Genomic DNA, 14,528 nt, shown 5'->3' with positions numbered 1-14,528 from the left:
TGGTTTCCATTTGTATGGAATATCTTTATCCAGCCCTTTACTGTTAGTCTATGTACGTATGTCTTTATCATTGAGATGTGTTTCTTTTCTTCTTTTTTTTTTCTCTTTTTTTTTAAGAGGTTTTTGCTATAGGCGCATGCACTAGCAAAAAGATACAGAGAGAGACAGAAAGTGAGAAATCACCTCCCAGGGGAGATGGTCATGCCACAGTCCCTTTTCCTCTATTCTCCTCTCAGGATTTGGGGCACATATGCACATGCACCCGGAGTGAGTTTAAGCCACCAGGTCTGGGATTCAAACCACTGTCAATTACATGGTAGTCCAGTGACATAGTCATTATGCCAACTGCTGGTCCCAGATGTTTCTTACAAGCAGCATATAGATGGATACTGATTTTTTTATCCACTCAGCCAATATGTGTTTTTTAATTAGAGAATTTAATCCATTAGCATTCAATATTATTGTTGATATTTGTGAACTTAACCCTGTCATTTTGTTAGCCACTGTTTGTTTTATTCTTGTTCTCTTATTTCTATTTGTTCTTCTTTAGTTTCCCTGATATAGTACTCCATTCAGTACTTTTTTTTTAACTGTAATAATTACCAGTTTTATTCTTCTTACTAAGAGAGTCAGAGGTAATTTGAGGTCTACGGTTCTTTTTCACAGTTCTTTCACCAAGAATTTAGGTGCCACCATTGTCCTTATAAGCTGGTTGGAAATTATTTTACTTTTAATTCCTATAAAAACCCTTTGTGTGTGTGACATGTGTTCATTAAACAATACATATAAGTGGAAAGTAAAAAAAAAAACCTTCAAACCACATGGAAATTAAGCATGGTTGTTTTTGAAATATGTATGCATGTAGACACAATTTGGAATTTTATCCACATATGTGAGCTGATACTAAATGTGCTGCTTTATTATCTATTATGTTTTACATTACATTATATAATGAACATATTTCCATGAAGATGTGTGAAACTTCCCTCATAAAACAGACCTGGAAAAGGGGCCAAATCCAACAAGTTGCTGGTAAGAAGTAAACTACCTAAAACAAAATTCCAGTGGGTGATTACAAGTAAAATTAAGGTCAAAGATACATCATAAAATGCTAACAGAAAGAAAACAGAGGCCAGACTTCAGTATCAGACAAAAAGGAACTCAAAGCCTAAAGCACACTGGATAAGTTTGGCTGCATGACTGTCTTGCTTCCAATACATCTTTATGAACTTGTTTCTTACTCTTTTTGTCTCTTCCCTTAGCCATTTCAACTTGTCTACTCCTCCTATCATTTTTTCAGGGTCCAAATACCTAAAGGGAGTGTCCTCTTTCAATCCCTGGCTGGGCTGAGTTGGCCCTGCTCTAAGGTTTCCTTCTGCTTTCTGGTTTACACCTTCTTTAGAAGGCTGAGGGCTTCCTTCTGTTTCTTGTGGTACATTTTCCAAAAGGTGGTCTTCTTCTATCTTTGGCATATTCTGTGGTTTTCCTTCACCTTCTTCACAAGATTTTTGTATGTTGAATATTTTTTATTATTTCCTTTTCAAATAAATTAATCCTGCAGGAATCCAGGGAATTTTTCTTCCCTCTTCCCTCACTTTGATTTATGTCATGCCCAAAAGACCCAGAGTGCTGAAGGGATCCGGGGCACTTTTCTCTTTCAGCAATAGATAGCTCCCTTCAGTATTTCTTGACGAGTGGGTACAGTGTTGGTAAATTCTTTTAGTTTCACTTAACTGAAAATGATTTTATCTGTTCTTCTCACTTCACAAATAATCTTACCAGGTATAGTATTCTTGGTTGAAATTGTATTTCTTTTCATGTTTTGAACATGTCTTCCCATTCTCTCCTTACCTGCATTGTTCAGTTGAGAAGTCTGATGTTAGTCTAATAGAATAACCTTTGTAAGTAACTTTACTTTTCTCTATGGCTATTTTTAGAACAGTGTCAGTCTTTGTCTTATTTTTGCTAATCTTGTTATGATGTGCTATGGGGAGGATCTTTTTGTATTAATTCTATATGGAATTCTTATTTTTCAAGTCTTAATTTGTCCATGTTTTCCTGTATTTGGAAAGATTTCAGATAATATTTCATGGAAGAAGTTTTCCATGCTTTCACCAGATTCTTCACCTTCTGTAATACCTATTGTATAGATATTGGAGCATTTAATGGTGTCCAGAATTTCTCATGTATTGTCCTTTTCTAAAGTTATTTCTTCTTTTTGGTCATTTGGTCTATGTTGGAGACAATGTCTTCAAGGTCAGAAATTCTTTTATTTGCATGGTCCAATCTGCTGTTAATGTTTTCAAGGGAGATTTTAATTTCTTGATTATATTCTTAATTTCCAGAAGTTATGTTGGATTCTTTTTTAGGTATTTATCTCTTTATTAAATTCCTCTTTCATGTCTTGGAATGAGTTTCTACATTCCTGGAACTGACTATTTTCTCTTGCATCCAACTGAGTTTTATCACAATGAATGTTTGGGATTCTTTGTCTGACATTACTGTGAATTCTTTTGTGTCATCTATTGTTGGTAAAGAGTAATTGTGTTCCATAGAAGGAGAGTTATTTCCTTGTTTTCTCATGTTTCTTCTGTCTGTGTGCTGGTTTTTGATCATGTGATGTGGTATTCACTTCTTCCTATTTATTGGAGTAGATTTTGTAGTGCCGGAGGAAGAAAGATCAACCCCAGATCCCAGGTACATTCTTGTTAGAGGGTGGCGTCTTTCAGATCTGAGCAGGTTAAATTTTATGTAGGCAGCTTCAGGTGCTTGAATCCTCTCACAACCATTCAGCTCCTGATGAGCTAAAGATAAACAAAGGAGATATGACTTAATGAAGAGAATCAAGTCTCACACTGCCTACACATAGGCTGGAGAGTGCTAGGTTCTGAAGGCAAACTTGAAGGTGTTGGGATGTACCCTAAAAGGCTCATGATTGTACTGGAATTTAGCTTCCTGGCAGGTGGGGCTCAGGAAGCTGCTTTCTATTGGGACTGGGGGTAGATCTCAAGTTCTGAAGGCAAACCTGCAGCAGTTGGAATGCACCTGATGAGCTAAATTTATTTCTTTTTAATTGACAGAGGGTTTGAGTTCTCCCTAGAGACAGTGGGTGGGGGTGGTAGGGAATAAGCACCCCTCAGTGAGGTGTGGTCATGCCACAATCCCTTCTCTTCCATTTTTCCAACCTGTCTGAATTTGGGATGTGCATGCAAAAGCACCCAGCATATATTTTTAGGCTGGAGTAGAGTTCAAACTGTAGTCAGCCATGTGGGATTCAGTAACCCTAACCACTAGGCAAGAGGACCAGTCTTCTAAATTTCTTTAGCATTAGAAAAAGTGTTATCCGTTGTTTTATTTCTAACAACTTAAAAGCATAGTATTCTATATACAGTAGATGCTAAATAATTAACATAACTGATAGACTTTGCTTACATTTGCATATAATTGAGCTCTGAAACAACTGTTAGAATCCAGATTTTCAAATATTTAAATAAAATGTGCAATGTAGATTCCAATATCTGGCTATTAATTTATAAGGAATTATCTAATCTGAAGACCTCCATTATTTTCAAGATATTTCTTCTCCCTCCTTCAGTGATATTTTTAGCCTTAAACTGTAGAAATAATGTCTTTGATCTACATACTTACAACTACCTACTTTGTTAATCATTCCTTTTTTTTTCTTTTTCTTCTTTATTTTCGGAGAGGTTTTTACTATAGGGCATGTGCACTCGCCAGAAAGACAGAGAGAGACAGAGAGACAGAAAGCGAGAAATCACCCCCCTCCCAGGGGGGACGGCCACGGCATAATTCCTTCTCCTCCATTCTCCTCTTGGGATCTTGGGCACGCATGTACACGTGCCCAGCATGAGTTTAAGCTGCTGGGTCCGGGACTCGAACTGCTGTCAACTACATGGGAGTCCAGCGACATAGCCATTACACCAACTGCTGGTCCCATCTTTAATCATTCCTTATAAGCCTAAATTTCTGTTGTTTCTCAGGTTTTTTTTTAAACACCTCTTTCTAGACAAATCTTACTTTATCTTCTCATTACAACTGTTTTCTCAGCTGTTACCAAACCATTAGATCTGAGTAATTTAATTTGTGAAGATTTTTTGATGTTGTCTTTACCAAAGTTGCTTCTAATATTTCATATTTCTGTATGAAATAATTAAAAACTATAAATCAGTAAAAGGTAATTAAAAGCAATCTACTAGTGAATGCTATTAATTAGAATATTTTAATAAACCACAAATTCTATGGCAGAATACAAGGAAATAGAAAGATTGGAAAGTCAATAAATGTTCCTTTTAGACTGGTCTTCACACTCGGGAGGGTCACTGTGCTGTGGTCCCCTGGACAACAGGCAGCTGTGCCTTCAGAGAATGATGACTTCCCCTTTTGGAGTCCGTTTGGTGCATCAAACAGGATCTAGTGCTACAAAGCTAGAAACTTGAGCTATATAACTTATTCTGGAATACAGCATTCTGCTTTTTGTTTTTTCCTGTTGTCTTGGGTACAACCATTTATCAAAAAATTTTATTGAGTTCCTATTGTGTCACATACCATTGCAATGTTAGGCAAATGGTTTCTAACCTTAAGAACTTCCCAGCATCATGAGGGCTATAGCAATGCAAATAGGAATTAAACTGCAGTGATATTATAGCTGAAAGACTATGCCTAAGGGATTGTGACAGAAAACAATTCTCCTCTTAATATGGTGACTCATTTTGTAAAGCATTTTCAGAAAAAAAATATCTTTTTTAAGATCACAGGAGCTCTTTGATGTGGGCATTACTTTCATCATTAGTTTGCAAATGAGGAAATGGACATTTTGAAAAACTAAGTTGCTTTCCTGGCATATTCCTAGTAAATTGAAAATCTGGGATGTAATTCTCTTTTCTGTCACATCCATATTCAAGTTGTTGCATTCTCAAAACTAGTTGAGTGATGTTTTAGGCTTCTTGTGGAGGACAGACAAGAGTTATTTGGTATGTACATGACTGTCCCAGCACACACACACACACACACACAAACACAAATGTGCCATATTTTCTAGAGTAGGACTTATGTGTAGGAATTTAGAATAGAGAAATGTAAGACCAAACTATTGAGAAAATGGATTATTAGAAAAAAAATTCCATTTTATTCAGCAAAAAGTACATACTCATCAATTTAAAAATCACTTACTCTGCTGGGCACTAAGATTTACCTTCCAGGATGTGTGCAATGAGCTTGCCTAGGGAAAGTCCTTGGCATAAAATACATAATATGTATTGTGACATATTATGATAACTTATAGTATCAGCCAGCACCCTGTAAACAGATAGAAGATGAGGAAAACTCTCTTATTCAATTGAGAAGTAAATGAAGTGAGAGTTTGGCAAGCTTTTGCAGTGAAGATGATGCTTGGACAAAATTACAAGACTTTAACAGTGAATGAGAGTTACTTATCAGATGAGTGAGGAAATATTATCCTCTTTTTTCACATGCAAAACAAGGAATTCAGCTCAATTGATAAAAACTAATTTATTGAGAATATTTTAAGTCATTCTTAAGTGACCACTAATCAATTTTTGAGAGGCTTGGAAGCCTCCAAATAACTTCGATACTGAATGTTTAACTATTCTCATGTAATGCATGGAAAGTATCTGACACTGTCACTCAGCATGAAGAAGATTGTTAATGGCCAAGTCCCCTTTGCTGCTGTCACCAAGGTCTCAAGGTAGGGAATAGTTGATAGGTCCTGCGCTCATCGTGTTAACAAAGAAGTTAAAAGCAGTATCCAGAAGATCCCCAAGTGTCACTTCTGTTGTTTATTCTCCTCTTTTCCTTTGTAGTCACTAGTAAGAGATAACTAGTACTCAACGGTCTTCCAATATGAAAGTCACCTCACGTTACAATCTTCCTTATTTCTTAGCTAGACAGAGCATTTAGCTGGCTAATAGATTTTTCACTTTTCCACCCGTTGTTCAGGTGTCATGGTCACACCGTGTATTTTTGGCTTGGTTAATACATCTTACTGAACCAGCAGTCATCCATTCAAGAATGCTATTTTTCTCTCTGAGAAGGTTTTTCTGGCCCAGATTCCTCTCATTCACTGGGGAAGAAATAATGACTCATCTACCAGCAACTCTGATGAGTCCACAGGACATACATTGCAACCCCTGTTTCTATCACAGCCCCAGACAACTCTTATTTATTACCTTTGTAGGTCAAGGCCCAGTTCTACATGATGTGGAAGTTAAGTTGGTACTTAAATTACTTCCTGTAAATAAGACTCATTAACCGTGGTGACCGGAGCACACTTTCAATTTAAGCTGCTGCCCAGTGAGGAAAGGCCTTGTATTACTCCTGCTGCTGTGGATTCAGCTTCCCTTAGCTTTTACTCAAGGAGATTAACGTGTGCTCCCTGCAGCTAAAAGAGGAACTCTTTCACCTTTTTCCACATTTGCTCTTCTTTTGTGTCTGAAATAGAAGAGATGATACATTAACATACAAAAAGAAAAAAATCACAGAATTTGATTTTGGTGTCCCAAGGAACAATGTGAAGAGGCCATAAAAACTGACTTCGCTTGTTCCAGAAATCCACAATGAGGTATCATTCTTGGAGACCATTCAGAAAAATTCCTCAGTAATATATTTCTGAAACAAATACCATTGTTTTGAAGCTTTTGAAGAACAAATATAATTCAATTATTATTGAAGGGTCCTGAAAAATATCTGTGTTGTAATTTATTTTCATTAACACACAAACTTACTCTATATAAATTACGCATTTTTTTTTAGATAAAGAAATGAATTTTAGGAGTGGAGCAATGAAGGGCGGTATGGGATGAAGAGCAGCAGGTGGTGTGATGGTTAAGGTGTTGGACTTCCACATGGCTCAACACAGTTCAAGTCCTGGACCTGGCGGCTTGAAAAGCACACTGGGTATGTGTGCAAGCATGCCCCATGAGAATGGAAGAGAAAATTCAGGTGTGACCATCCTCGGGGGGGTGTGATTTCTCTTTTTCCCTCTCACTGTCTTGCTCTTGGTCCAGTGAGAACATGTGCCCTAGAAAAAGCCTAAAAAAAAGAGAGAGAGACTTGAGCAATCTTACAAATTCCTTGTCAAAGACAGAAAATAACGACTCTTTATGTCTATGAGCCTGGATGTATCCTTTGCATATTATAATAAAATATATGAAATAAGGAAACTGAATTTGTTCTGGTAGTCAAAAGGTTTTTGACTTATATGAAAGAATACTGTAAGTGAAAACTGAAATTATACTAGCAACAATTCTTAACTGCCACTATCATTTCCAATCTTTTCCTGAGAATAACATGTAAAACCAGGTATGATTCTTACAGAGAGGAAAATAAAAGTATACTTGTTTATGTCAAGACCAAATTTATAGGACTATCAATCTACTTCTTTTTCAGTTCTCCAAAAAGTTACCATTTTCTATAAAGTGGAGAAGGTGCTCTACTCTTATGTGTGTCCTGTGGTAGTGTTCATTTCTTACCTTCAGGAACGTTCAACAGCCTGGAACACCAGGCAAGAGTGAGTCACACAGTTCTGGAATTTCAGATGACACTCCTGGCTTGGCTGGAGGAAGAATTTCTGCTAAAATGAGTGATGAGCAAGAGTCATCCCAAGAGTGGTTTTGTTGTGAGTAGCCTTACTGAAGGACAAAAGAAATCATGTCTTAAATAAGCATGATCAAAAAGGATCTGAAACAGAAAAGGCAGAAGGTGTATAGTCGGTGTGTTCAGAGAGCCTGCCAGTCCCAGAGGGCCAGCTCAAGGGGAGCACCCTCTGCGATAACTTATTTTTTTATTAAGAGAGGTTTTTGCTACAGGGTGCATGCACTCGCCAGAAAGACAGAGACAGAGAGACAGAAAGTGAGAAATCACCTCCCAGGGAGGACGGCCACACTGCAATCCGTTCTCCTTCATTCTCCCCTTAAGATCTTGGGCACGCACGCATACACACCTGGCGAGAGTTTAAGTCACCAGGTCTGGGACTCAAACCACAGTCGACTAATATGGGAGTCCAGCGACATAGCCATTACATTAACTGCTGGTCCCTGTGATAACTTTTTAAAAATCCTGTCCTAGTGTGGTCTTTAGGGGGAGAAGATCCTCATTCAGCAGATACATACAGCCCCATCCTCCAACAGATTCACAATCTAGCTCAGGAGGCAAAACCAGGACAGAGAAAATACTTAGAGGATAATACATCTTAAACAGTGTGGAACTCAGTATTCCAGAGTTCAGATGCCTTAAATACCACTCGGACTGGGAACCAGCAGTTAGCGTAATGGCTATGTCGCTGGACTCCCACGTAGTTGACCGCGGGTCGTGTCCTGGACCCGGTGGCTTAAAACTCACGCCGGGCGTGTGTGCGTGCGTGCCCAAGATCCCGAGAGGAGAATGGAGGAGAAGGGATTGCGGCGTGACCATCCCCCCTGGTGGGTGATTTCTCGCTTTCTGTCTCTATGTCTCTCTCTGTCTGTCTGGCGAGCGCACGCGCCCTACAGTGAAAATCTCTCCAAAAAAAAAAAAATACCACTCGGACCTAGAGTAGACGTAGAGGACTGCATTTGCAAATAATATGTAGAATTTACACAATCCCCCCAAAAAACTAACAATGGGATTTCAGGATGAAGAAATAATATCAGCAAGAGGAAAAATAATAAAATAGGCCCAAAACTAATCAAAAAAAAAGTAGTGGCAGACTTCCCAGAACATAATGGGTTATAAGAGTTAAAATGCCCTAAAAATATATTGTGAAAGACAAGTTGAATTCCAAGTTGATGCTGGAAAGCTCTTATGTAGACACATGGGATGATTTCAGGTCTTTGAGCTAGTGTGCTTAGGTAACATTATCTAGCAATGACGTGGAAGAAGAGAGAGATGAACAGATGACCCAGAGACAAGATAACAGGTTAGGAACTTTAGCATAATCCAAGAACCTGGACACCATTTTCATTATTTGGAAATTAGAATAGTGTCTGCCTCGTAATAGGTTCTTAATAACATTTTTTCTTTTGAATTAATATTGAACGTACTTATCCTTTCTGACTCACTGAAATTTTGAAAGAATCAAATTGAAAGGCCTTCCAAAACTATGAAGTGTAATCCAAATACGAGGTGTTAAATGAAGAATGAGAGGACTAGATGTGCAGGGAAACAGATGCTTCTCCAAGATAATAACTGAGAGAAGACAAAAGCTTGTGTCCTTGCAAAGTAGTACAAAGCGGGCTTATTCTGGTAAGAACAATGAAGAGTGCATTTCTGAATTATTTAAAAAATCTCACGTGAAACATGGCTATGTCTCAGTGAAGATATTTTATGCGATGAGGCTCAGATGAAAGATTAGAATATAAACACAGATAACAAAATAATAAGAAATATTATTTAAGATATCCTAGGGATCTTGACCATCATATTATGATAGTTATGTTAATTTTCCATGTACTGCTCACATAGTCCCAAAAGGTAGATACTGTCATTTATTGTTATCATCTCCTCTAAGGCCATACTAGCCCTAAGTGGTGGAATCAGGATTCATCACTAGTCTGATTCAGAATTGAAGGATTCAGCTAACCAAGATAGTTTGGACCATGGAAAAAAAATATCCAGTGCTGTAAACAAGGCATATATATTCTTCTATTATTTAGATTTCTCAAAGATGAAGAATCAGAGAACAAATGCTCAGAAATAAAGATGGAAAACAAACAAACAAACAAAAAATAATGCTTTAAAAATGAAAAGGCACATGTGATTAGCACAGCCTGCCTGCATATGAACTTACTGACTAATACAATATCAGGTCCTTATTTGGAATTTAAGACAGATGCAAGAAGCTGTAGACTAGTGAAGTAGATTTTAATGAGTATGTGAGTTGTCATAGGTCAGGGGTTCTCAACTGACGTAATTTTCCCATGCAATAGTTGTCAACGCCTGGAGGTGTCTTTGGTTGTCACAGCTGGGCCTGGATAGAGACAGGAAATGTTATATGATGCACTCAAGGCAGCACCTACAACAAAGAACCATCCAACTATAAATGTCAACAGAGGCAATCTGAGAAAGCTTGCTGTGGATGCCACAGATGTGGCCAAAAGGATAAATCACAACTTACAGAGCAAAAGTGGAATAGACTCTGGAGGGCCCTGCACATTTAGGAGAAGGCAGGAGAGGTGAGGATCACTAAGTGCAAAGCTAATGTGAGGTTTCTATCAGATCTGTCTTTTGGCACCTCTGGAGCTCCCCTCGTGCACACTTCTCTCCCCGGTGCTCGGTCACTTTGCTCAGACTTGGTTGAGGTTGAAACTGACTCTCCATTTCAATGTAGCATCCCTGCTTGAGGTTGACCAGCTCCACTGGCCCCGTCTCTTGCTCAGCTTTTCTTCACTGGATGAAGTTCCACACCAGAAAGCAGTGCTCTGTTCTCAAGCTAATGGTGAAGGAGGAGGAGGTGCATGCTGGGCACTTATGAGCTTGCTCCATTGCATCTTATGAAGTCGATCCAGCCTGGGGACACATTAGCCTGATTTGCTTCCATCAGAGAAGGCTAGATTTGGGTGTCAGCCTGATCTCACTGAGGAATACCTAGACATTTGAAAATGTCTTACTCTGGGTGTGTCATGAAAGTGTTTCTAGATGAGATTAACAAGCAAATTTGAAGGTTAAATGTGGGAGATCCACCCGCAATGTGGGTGGACACAACCCAATCAGCAAGGGAACCAGAGAAAATAAATAGAGAATACAGATGGGTTACTTCTGAGGCAGCACAATGACCCTCTCCTGTTGCCTTAGACATCAGAAAACGAGGCTCACCTACCTTTGGGCTACAGGGTTTATCGGTGGTCCCTGGTTCTCAGGCCTTTAGCTTTGGACTGTAAGTTATCAGCTTTCCTGCCTCTGAAGTCTTCGGACTGGGTGGGAGTGATCCTTGCTGCCAGCACCCAGGATTCCCAGATTGCAGACAGCCTGTTATGAAAATGTTGTATAGATTTCTGAAAAACAATGCGGGAAAGAATGACAAAAAAATGGTGGAACTTTTTCAATGGTCAACTCGAACAGACATAAAATATAGTTTGAAGAACATAGACTGCCAAAACCCTCGTATGTCATTACTTCAGTAGAATTGCATAACCTCCTGAAGATTACTCTACAAAGTCCATTAAGCAAGCTAGAACAAAGTTATATGAAATACATATGAGAGCTCTAACATATGTACAAGTTCTAATGATTTCTTACTAGAAATATAGAATTTGCTACACTGAGATTTGCAATACGTATTCTTTTCTATGTATAAATAAGGAAATATCCTGGCATTCTCAAATAGCTGTCGTTGACTCTGCAGCTGCACTAATACCTTTCATGTTGCTGTCATACATTTCTCGTTTTACTGTCTGAAGTAAGGCATTTATTGCTTAACCCACAGACATGGTTATATTAGCCAACTGTACCTGAAAGAAATTTTAACAAAATCGATTTAGCTCTGATGTGGAAGCAGACTCCTTGAAGTTACTGCAGAATGGTGTGTTTTATTTTTTTTTAAATAATTATTTATTTAGTCATTAATTTATTTTAATTTGACCAGAGAGATACACAGAGAAAAAAAGAGGGAAAGTGAGAAAGCAAGACACCAGGTTCGGTATTCGAACCGCAGTTGGCCACGTGGGAGTGTCCAGCACCTTAACCACCATGCCACCTGCTGGTCCCCCAGAATGATGTATTTTCTAACCAAGGAACTAGTATACGTGCATTTTCCCTGGTGCCGATGAAGACATCCTGTAGCCTTTGCACTGCAGAACCAGTGCATTGGGTATACCAAGGGGTATACATGACTGCTCATATGCAAATGTTGAGTATTTATTCAAGTCTTATGAGAAGTAATGTGTTTGATCTATTGTTTATTTTTATTATTGTACAACATGTAACACAAAGGAAACATGCCCATTGATTCTAGAACAGAGTAGTAAGTGGTGTTCTATCCAAGAGGGGTATGTATATGAGGAAAAGTAGCTCCTTTAAATTATATTTGGCCAATTACTCACACAAAATCCAAGGATGAAGCTGCACCATAGCCCTAAAGGTAGGTTGTTATTGGATTTCTATATAGAAGCATGCTTTCACGCACAAATTTATTTGTAATTCTTTTTGTTATCATTTATTGCCAAGAGGGTCAGGTGCCTCTGGACCCCAGAAATGCTTTCTTTTGCTCTGGTTGGAGCATTGAAAACTACACGAACTTGTTCATCTGTAACACTGGTAGTTCAGGTGGAGAAAACAATGAAACTTAAAAAATAATTGTTTATTTAATTTATTATTATTTTTAGGTGTGTATTAAGTTTTTAAAATTTACTTTTAATCCCTATATAGCTTTACAGCATACAACATTGCTTTTTCCAGCACAAATACATTGCATATCAGTCAAAACAAAGACATTACCATATACATTATCATTAGCAAATAACCTTTCATTTTTGTGTCAATTAAATGTATTTTTCTCCTGTTCCCCTCCCTCCCTTCCACCATGATCCATCTTGTATTACCCCTATCCTTACTATTTCTACAGTTGCCCTTCCTACTATTATACCTTCCAAACTTTTAGTTTCTGCTATATAGCATAGACATTCTTTTTTATTTATTTATTTTTTGAGAGATTTTTGCTATAGAGTGTGTGCGCTCACCAGAGAGACAGAGACAGAAAGCAAAATATCACCTCCCGGGGGGGATGGCCATGCCACTATCCCTTCTCCTTCATTCTCCTCTCAGAATTTTCTTTCTTTCTTTCTTTCTTTTTTTTTTTTAGAGGTTTTTGCTATAGAGCGCATGCGCTTGCCAGACAAAGAGAGAGAGACAGAGAGACAGAAACTGAGAAATCACCCCCCCAGGAGGAATAGTCACTACTCAATCCCTTCTCCTCCATTCTCCTCTTGGGATCTTGGGCATGCACGCACACGCGCCTAGTGTGAGTTTTAAGCCACCAGGTCTGGGACGCGAACCGCAGTAGACTACATGGGAGTCCAGCGACATAGCCATTACGCTAACTGCTGGTTTCTCCTCTCAGGATTTTGACATGCATGCACATGCACCTGGCGTGAGTTTTAAATCACTGGGTCCAGACCCTAATGGCCGTTGACTATGTGAGAGTCCAGTGATATAACCATTATGCCTTCTACTGGTCCCAACATTTGGTTTTTAAATTTGCTATAGGGCACATGTGATCACCAGAGAGAGATACAGAAAGAGAGAAAGAGAGAAAGTGAGAAAGCAAGTTGTCAGATCCAGGAGTTAAACTGTGGTTGACCATGTGATACTCCAGGCCTTAACCATCACACCACCTGCTGGCCCCAAACAATGAAGCTTTTAACTGGAGGGAGGAAATACCTCTTGTGGTTGACTATGGTGTTTATCTGAATAACTGACACGATAAATCCTTGACCAGAATTACTGGGTGTCATGTCTAACTAATCTATTCAAATGTTCACGTGCTCTATTTAAAACATGAGTAGCTGTGATAACAGTAGTTCATCATTTCTAAAATATTATTGAGGATGTTATTAAGTATGACATTTCTTGAAACGTCAGAGCATAGAACAGGATGAAAATGAAATATCACTATTAGAATTTTTCTGAGTAGAATATTAAAGAGGTTGACAGTAACTTAGGAGTATCTGCTCATGTGTGCTCGTCCTGCTGATGGAATTCGTGAGCACAGACTTAGAAGCAAATGTTGGCTGTATGCTCTGTTGTTTTGTCATCTATATTATCTACTCAATGGGCCTCTGAACTGCCAGAATCACTCTAATCATTCTCTGCAATTTTCTCTAATTTTGTCTGAAATTTAAAAAATAGAATATTTTCATTTTTTCCATTACAAGATTTAGATATACATTGACATGTATCATGGGATGCATTATTTTCTTTCCATTTTTAATTATCAATAATAATGCCTTAACGTGGTTTAGGAAATACAAAAGGGATAAATTTATCCCTTTGATTTTGTATATGAACTTATACTATTTTTGGAGCGTATGTAAGCGTCATGTCATTCTATATATAGTTTATATAACTTCTGATTAAAAATTCTGGCAAAAAGTTGTACATCTCACTTCACATTTAAAGCATCATTTTCTGGAACAGTCTTCTTTTCATAGACTGACGTAAAGCAATAAGCTACCAAAGTAGAAAAAAATAGAATCACTTGACCATGGGAAACTCAAATAATAAGATACTCAAGGACATTCCGGGCCATTGTTGAACAGGGGTTGTCACTAAGACCCTGCTTTTCCAGTTCTACCCCAGTTCTCTGTTTCCATGAAGTTTAATGTTTGATATTCAGCATATTCTTCTTCTCACCACCCTCCATCAAAATCTTCTGCAGCTCACATTTGTAATATCATAGACATGGTGTGTTAGCTCACATCAATGGCTGCATTGTCAGGGAACCAAAGTCTTAAGTTTAAGGTAAATTTTCAGAAATCAGATGGACAGATGGATGAAGAGAACATATTTACTTTTGCCTT

At 38.2% G+C, this 14,528-nt stretch overlaps 1 pseudogene; it reads right to left on the bottom strand.

Moving 5' to 3' along the window:
• Window positions 1-1,161: 1,161 nt before the first annotated feature.
• LOC102475768 (transcription elongation factor A protein-like 8) lies at window positions 1,162-1,508 on the bottom strand (annotated as a pseudogene).
• Window positions 1,509-14,528: the final 13,020 nt, after the last annotated feature.

This window comes from Tupaia chinensis, unplaced genomic scaffold, assembly GCF_000334495.1.
Source record: "Tupaia chinensis unplaced genomic scaffold, TupChi_1.0 Scaffold000206_1, whole genome shotgun sequence".
In the NCBI taxonomy this organism is placed as follows: Eukaryota; Metazoa; Chordata; class Mammalia; order Scandentia; family Tupaiidae; genus Tupaia; species Tupaia belangeri.
This window is presented reverse-complemented; position numbering and strand designations above follow the sequence as displayed.